Here is an 8700-nt window from a genome sequence, read left to right on the forward strand (position 1 = left end):
TTTAATGCACTTGAATTACTAAAGTCAGTAAAAATGAATATGGATATTAACCCCAAAATGGATTTTAGAAAAATGGCTTATTAAAACCACTTTTTCTTTTTCTTTCTCAGTTTTTGATAACTTACATACTCAGAGGATCATGATTAATTAGGTCAATGTACTGCGACAGAATAGGAATTGTACTAAAAATAAGAAAACTTGGTTTTTATCAGTGATTGCCACTCTAAGTTGTGTGAACCCTCAATATGTGTTTTCCATTGTTATTCATTCATTTAAATACCTGTTCAAGAGCTATCACCACTTATTATCATCAGAGGTAAGATCTCAGCCTTCACATTGCTTACAGGTTCTCAGATGTGAAACAGACACTTAAAAAAAAAAAAACAAACATTTGAACAATAGAGAAAAGTATGGGGTAAGACAGAAGCACAAAATAAGGGGATATAATAGTATAAGAGCTCTGGAAGACATTCAGGAGAAAGCAAATTTCTAATATACTTTTAAATCAAAAGTGGGGAAGAAGGGTCTACAGAATTGAAGAGACCACAATGTTGAAGTCTGGAAGTGAGAAAAGAGCATGGTCCATGTATGGAACTAAAATAAGCTTCATTAAGTCTACAGTGTAGAAAACCTCAACTGTGAGCTTATCTCAATTTAACTTTTTCTCTTGTATTCCAGGCTACTAGAGACCTTACAATACTCTTCTAGGTATATGCAATTAAAGAGTATGCTAGAACTGAAGAAGTTTATCATGGACTATTTCAGATATTTTCACCTTCTTAGCTTAGGATTCAGAAGTAAGTCCTAAAAAGAAAGAAAGAGTGAAGAATAAGTGAAATGTAGCAAATGAAGAAATTCCTTGGCTTATTAACACATAATTATCACCAACAATTATGAAATAATAGGTATTCATTTATCCTTAAATATTTTGATCTCTAAATACCATCTATTTGGGAGCTATAATCTGTATCAAGTATAAAAATATACCATTTTCATAGCATTCCTTCCTAGCTTCCTAGCAATGGCTCTTTGAAGTCTTTCTCTGTTCCTCATAAGGATGGCAAACGCCCAAATTCATAGCTCAACTTTCATTTTTGATGGCAGTGACACATAGATTGTAAGAAGGCTTTGAAGCAGTACAGTAGTTAAGAAGAGAAGAGAATCAACAATAAAAAAAAAAAAAAAAACGCAACCCAATTTCAGGGAGAGCTGTTTAAGCTCAGTGAACAGAGTCAAAAATGTGCAAGCTCCACTTAGGCGTATATCAAGCATGCCTCACTGCATTTAAATGAAGACTGAACGTATGAAAAAGGTGAAATAGAAAAAGATCTGATGAGATACTTCTGTTCAGTTAATCAACACACTTGAAAATGAGAAATAGGGGCACCTGGGTGGCTCAGTCGGTTAAGCGGCCGACTTCGGCTCAGGTCATGATCTCACGGTCCGTGAGTTCGAGCCCCGCATCGGGCTCTGTGCTGACAGCTCAGAGCCTGGAGCCTGCTTCGGATTCTGTGTCTCCCTCTCTCTGACCCTCCCCCGTTCATGCTCTGTCTCTCTCTGTCTCAAAAATAAAAAACGTTAAAAAAAAAAAAAAAAAAAAAAAGAAAATGAGAAATACAGCTAAGAATGAGTTGTTTGTAAAAATGATTATGATGTATATGGCATCAGTTTAAGCTGATTACCTCATATCGAACATCTTAATACAATATAGAATCTGTTGAAAGTTATAATCATAATTATTATTATCAGACCATGGATGGATACCATTTTAGAATACTTATGAGGTGCTAGGCATTCCACTTGGTAAACATCATTTGAAGTACTTAAGTCACAAGAGAAAAAACAAAATTGTCTACTCAATGGAAGGCAAAATGGGGACTGCCACCATTATATGTTATCATGGAATTTCTTAGGCTTTCGAAGCCAACTTTCCTAAACAAACAAACATCTTCCAAATGTTTTTTTTTTCGTTTCTTTGCCTTTTCCTGATCCTATGAGAAAGGATGCGCTAATTTCACAAAACTCAAACATGCTTCTCAAATTAGTCTACTTGAATTGCTCCTTAAATTGGTCATGTTAACAAGTTCTGAATACTATCTTTCTTGTTTCTTTCTTATTACTTTCTGACTCAGATACTTCTTTTTTCTAACTTTCTCTAAAGTCAGTCTTATAGGCTTCCTACAGTGAGAAATAAGTCAATGAGTATTAGGTTTGCCAAATCATTGATTATTACAGAAAATCCTATTCAGTGTCACTTTTCCATTATATCACCTTATGGGCAGTAAAGAGGTAGCATTCTGCCTAGGAGCAGGCAGTAAGGGGGTACATGACTTTACATATTTTATAAAAATAATAAAATATCAAAATAAAAGTTGTTCTATATTTTTATTATCACCATGATTCAGCAATTTTAAATAATGTCAGTAATAAACTATTCTTTCCTCGGAGAATAATTTGTTAAAGTTCAAAAAATGTCATGGTTACAGTCAAGTTAAAAAAAAACATACATGTGCTTCCAATTCACATATTTTATTGTGTCCTCTATTAAATATTGTACACTATATGGAAGTTAATTCAGAGAACTCTCAGTTGTACAGTAAGCCCCCAACATGTGGACCCAGTTATAGTCATTGTTTTCTAAATAGTCTTATCTCTAAATATCATCAGGTACAGTGTGTCTCCAACCAATGTGGTACTACATATTAATTTTCCTCTCCTTACAAGGAAATATGTAAAAGAATTTCATAAATATTCTTCTTAAAGGCTAGCTCATTTTAAAGATACTCATTTCAGAAAGGATCACTAACATACAGCTATATTTTTCTATTATCCTCTAGTTGAAATTTATTTTATAGGTAGCACATGTTATTTTATATTATTAGAATATTTTTAAAAATCCAATATGGTAATCCTCTGTACCACTCAAATTTCCCTACCAGTCATTCAATTAGATAGCTAAGTTATGTTCATTTGATTACTATAAATCTTATATGTTTCATTTTTCAGACAAAATAATGATAATAAGATTAATATCTATATATTTTTCCTTTTTTATTTTATTAAAAATACAGAATATTTTATTAAGGGTATCTAGGCAGAAAAAAGCTCAAGCTTTTTTTTTTTCCAAAGGTGGACACAGAATAAACAGTGTCAGCACAATGAATGTACAGAGAAAGAAATGGAATTTGAATTAGGTCAATTTTGTCATTCCATGTGACTGCTGGAATTTTTATTTTAAGACCTGAGTGAAATAATATATGAACTCTGAAGTGCATAATTTTTGTTTGAAAAGTTCATATTAAGCCACATATATAATATTTTATTGATTTTAATAACATACTTAAAATTGGATTTTATTATTCTATTTTAATTAATTTTTGTTTTAAAACAGAAAACAAGTCATAAAAATAAAATGTGCACCAGTGGAGCAATTGAGTTGTTACTCAAAATAAACATTTTATGTTTGGTTGTGAGAAAAAAACTTATTAACATATAAAAAGTAATTTAAATAATTATATCAAACTAATGAAAGTTTGACATTCACTTGTTATAAAACTTTATCTACATAGTTTTTTGTGTTTTGAGGTTTTTTCCCTCTCCAGGAATTTGGAGTAGCCTAAAGTCATTTTCTATATTATTGTGAAACCATAATAATTCTACGTTCTGTAAAGTTCTGTAAAGAACTTTAATGTGAGGTACCTTGTCAACATGAAGTGATAACATTCTAGTGGAGTAAAACAGGAAATAGAAGTCAATACAGGAGGTAATTGAATCATTGAACATACTCTAAAAAGTGTAATATATAAAATATTACATATAGTTCTTCAATTATAGGAAAATCAGGATTGCACATACAATCCTAAGAATGCATACAAGAAAGAATAATGCTTAAGTGATACAGGTAAAGGATGAATTTGAATATTTTTCTCTCAAGTTTGATAATTTTGAACAGAAAGTAAGTATCATCAAAAGTCAACACTAATAGTGATGATGATAATGATGATGATAAGGAGATGCTTGGCTAAGCCTTTGAAGGAAAAGATATGATAAAAGAAATTTTAATGTATTATGATTTCACTACTTAGTCAATATTTGTTCTAGGTGATTGGTATTAAACCCGTTTAAAAGAAGTGAACCATATTATAATAAATGTTGTTATACAATTGAATGAGAATGAGAAAAGAACAAAGGAGGGAAGTCAACTCTTGTCAACTTGATGGTTTTTAGACTCTTTAAATATTTTCCATATAGTGGAAAATTGAGAGTTTATGTGAGTTGTTTAGAAACTGAAAAAATTATATATTTTATTAGTTTACTGGTAATGAAACAAAACCTGGCATGTCCAGCTTAATAAATCATTTTAAAACCTGCTGGAAAGTATATTCTAAAGTCCCTGATATTAAGACATCTGAACAATATTTATCTTCTTACAAAATGGAAGATTTTTACACCACATACGAAAACATATATATGCATATATGCACACATATATACATACATATGCACACATGTAGATATATGTTTGTGTGTATGTGTATGAATAAAAAATGACTTTTTAGATCCTATTTAGAGTTAATAATGCTTTCAGCCAAATAAAATATCCTTTCCCTGATCATAAAAACCATATGTCATTAGCAAATAAAGAACACTGTTTTGAAGTTGAAGAAATTACTCTCAAATTATGACCCAAAGTCAAAGGAACATTTTGTAATGTTTTACTATGCAGTAATGTATTACCATGCTAGTTTTTTTTTCTATGGTCTAAATAATTATATTCATCTTCTGGAAAATTACCTCAAAGAACAGATAGTTGCATTAAAAATGCAAAGTAGTTTGAAATTCTTAACATTCCCAAAGCTTTATACTCTGTTCATTTATACAAGTTGATCAAATATATCAATCTTGAAGGTGGTCAAGATAAAGAAATTAATTTTGAGCTTTTTCTCTCCTTTCCAGGAAATTCCCTGAAACGACTGTCCAATGGTCAAGAATATGACAACAGTATAACTGTGGCCAAAACAAATGATGGAAAAATGTGAAATAAATTAATCCTTAATTCTCATTTGCTCCTTGAGCAATTTTTTTTCCCCCAAAGCTTAAGAGAATTCACTCTTTTAGAAGATTTCCTCAGGAAAATGTATTTTGGAATTTGTGAAAAATAAACCTATCCTTTCAGGTTCACCTGATCAATAGCAAAGGCTGCAGAATGTAGATATTATCACTAAGGACTTTCTTAAAATATGTAGTGCTCATTATGAAGCTGAGTGCACAGGAAAGACACATTTTGAAAGTTAATTCAATCCATGAAGTACTGGTTGATTCAAAGGAAAAAGGGACACACAAACATCAGCTCAGATATTATCTTCTGCTGTCTATGTCTTTTCTGAGTTACCTCATTTGAAAGTGAAATTTGAAATGTAAATATTAAAGTGACACAAATATTGCAAACAACCAGAGTAAGATTTGAATTATTTAGAGTGAAACATCAAGTTTTAAATTAACACTTGAAGATTGATTCAGAAAACAATGGAGGTTAGTAACTCTGCAACAATAAAATGTAAGGAAATGAATATTTGCAGAAGATAAATGCCAAAAGAAATGATAAAGGATAATGGTGTTAGGTCATCAGAAAAAAGTCAAAGATACAGTATTTGAATGTCTCAATTATTTTCATTAACAACTGGGCAATTATTCTAAATTAGTAGATCAAATAAAGTCAATGTACACTTATATGTAGAGAGTTTTCTCTGAAGAAGAAAACTTCAAATATATTTTTATCAAATGTAACAGAAATGTATGATGAATTATTTGGTGAAAATATTTTTGAACTATAGAAATACTGAAAATCTGCCAGAATCAACCTGAAGAAATAAATACATAGACATTATGGGAATGTCTGGATTTTATTGCAAAATTTACTTTTTATGAATCTCCAACAAACTATTATATTTAAGAATTTCTTTTGTAAGGGCACCTGCATGCTCAGTCGATTAAGCATCTGACCTCGGCTCAGGTCATGATCTCATGGTTCGTGAGACTGAGCCCCACATTGGGATCTGCACTGAGAGTGCAGGGATTCTCTGCATTTGGGATTCTCTCTCTGCCCCTCCCCACTCATGGTTTCTCTCTCTAAATAAAAAAAAATTTTAAAGAATTTATTTTGTATAATTGCCACATCAAGTGAAACAACCTTTTGAAATTAAAAAAAAAAACATTAAAAATACTTTATCAATCATGAATGAAAAATGGAACTTGGCTATGCTATTTATTAAACATCAATATATGAAGAATATAGATTGTGACAAACCCTTTGATAAGTTTTCAGAACTTAAGGCTCAAAACTAAAATGTAATGTTATCATTCATTTCTGTGATAGACCAGTATATAGATATAAAACTATGGGTTTTAAATATTTTATAAATATTTTATAAAAACACAGATTTTTAAAATTAAAGTGTCTTAAATTTTGTCTATTATTTACATTATTTTATATTATTAATATTTATATTATTTTACTTGTATTATTAGAAGTACAGAATTCAACAAAAGAAAAAAAATCACTGTAGGCTTTATTTGACCATTACTATTACTTATTTAAATTCATGATTATTTCTGAAAATAACTTCATCATATAAAGGAAAAAAGTAATAAAAAGGGATTAGTTCTGGGAATCAAATGCACTAGTAGGGCACACTGACTTTTGTAACATTAGAATCATTAAATCTCTGACCAAATTGTCTTTCATCAGACTAATCCCATCCCAGACTCAATTTAGTATTATCGTTCTGACTATCCTTTACATTGGACACAACTTGTACACTATTTGAAAATCCTCTGGTCACAGCAGTCAGCATCACGCAAACTTTAGAGAGCTTTTTCAGGTGCAACCTCCAAAAGCATTGCCTCAAGCTGAGGATCTTGCAATGTGAGTCTTGCCCTGGAGTTCCTGTAAGACCCATGTGGGGAATGTCATCTAGTCAGACTGCCTCATGATCTGGAAGTATAAACAATTAACGCCAACAGGGCCACCCTGGACCAACAGGGCCAAAAAGTATTGGACACATATCTCCCTGTTTCATCTTTGGGTAGATAATTCTGTGGTCCATTTTATAAGGTCCTCAGAAGGTCTCAATGGGAATGGGTAACAGTTGCCTGGACAACATCCAACTCCATGACATCCTTGCATTGGCGGTTCCTCCTTCCCTATTCTATTCTCACTGCCCTGCATTCCATCTCCTACCTGGGATCACATGCTAAAATAAACTAGCCTTGGGCTGCCTGGGTGGCTCAGTTGGTTAAGGTCATGATCTCACGGTTCATGGTTTCGAGCCCACATTGGGCTCTATGCTGACAGTGCAGAGCCTATTTGGGATTCTCTTTCTCTATCTCTCTGCCCCTCCCCTGCTTTCTTTCTCTCTCTCAAAAAATAAACTAAAAATAATAGTAATAGTAATAATAATAATAATAATAATAATAATAAACTAGCCTCACACAAGCTTTGAGTTGAGTTTGAGTTGAGTCTGTTTTCTGAGTAGACCTTGAGCTAAAGAACATTTAATATGTCATCCTGTCTGTGTCTTCCCTTAGAAGCAAATTGTATTAATTTATCAGGCATTTTTCATGAAAACACAGGAAATACCAGTGTCTCTACCTAGGAAAAGTATTTACCTTGAAACTCAAATGTAATGTTTCAAGTTTTTACATTGATCTGTCCAGTCATCCGCCATGAAGTCTGTCCAACTTTTCTTTGACGGCTGAATACAGCTGTCACGATACTTAAATGGTTGTTCCTCAATGTCTACTGGCTCTCAATCTGCTGCGTTAAGGGGGCACATGCCAATTTTGCAGCAAATCTCAGCTCCCTCCGAAGGAGTCATTCCAGTTTGCTCTTTCTTCTCCTGTGTCCTCCTTCAATATATGTTATTGCATTCTTTTTCCATATCAAATAAGCTCGATGAACAAAAAAGGCAGAATGATGGAGGTGAAATGTCATCTTTACTATGGATACAGGTGAATTTGGAGTATGCATCTTTGGTGAATTTTAATAATAGGTTTCCTATTAATGCATCAGAGCAAATCTTTCTAGAGAGAAACTGAAGTATAAACCAGAATGTAATAAAAAAAAAAAAAAGCAGCCCACCAAACTGTCTGAACAGATGTCAATTCTCTGTTTAGGAAGAACTAAATGTTTTAAATTTACCTCTAGTATTACTGCCTCATTTTCTCATATTTTAATAATTGTCTGTAATCGCTTCTCGGTCTTTTGGCTAAGATCAAGTATAGTATCTGTCCTAATCAGTTTAATAATTATCCCTGGAAAATGGAAGCCCATTGGTCAGAAAGCTCTAACTTTATCATTTGCACCAAAAAATATTTTTCAAACCTGAAAGTTTATTTTTAAGAAAAGGTTTTATTTTCTGGACAGCCTGCTTTGAGAATGATAGGCTTGGGGAATTCTTATTGGAACATAAAATGACTTCTGTTTTCTCAAGTGGTTTCTCTCTTATTGCTTCTTTTGAACTCCATCCTAATCTTGATGACCCTCTTTGCTTATAAATCACCCCTTGTCTACAGGGACTTATGTAACTTTTGACTTTGGAAATATCAAATCTAGACCAAAACAGAAAAGAAAGAAAGAACAAATAAGAACACCTGGAAAAACTTTTGGCTGGCTACAAGTTGTGAGTCATTTTAATCATC

General features: G+C 32.2%; 1 pseudogene; it reads left to right on the forward strand.

Annotated features, from left to right (window-relative positions):
• The first annotated feature begins 8247 nt into the window (after positions 1 to 8247).
• Positions 8248 to 8460, forward strand: LOC122225775 (annotated as a pseudogene).
• The last annotated feature ends 240 nt before the right edge of the window (positions 8461 to 8700 follow it).

This window comes from Panthera leo, chromosome B4 (genome assembly GCF_018350215.1).
Source record: "Panthera leo isolate Ple1 chromosome B4, P.leo_Ple1_pat1.1, whole genome shotgun sequence".
Lineage (NCBI taxonomy): Eukaryota > Metazoa > Chordata > Mammalia > Carnivora > Felidae > Panthera > Panthera leo.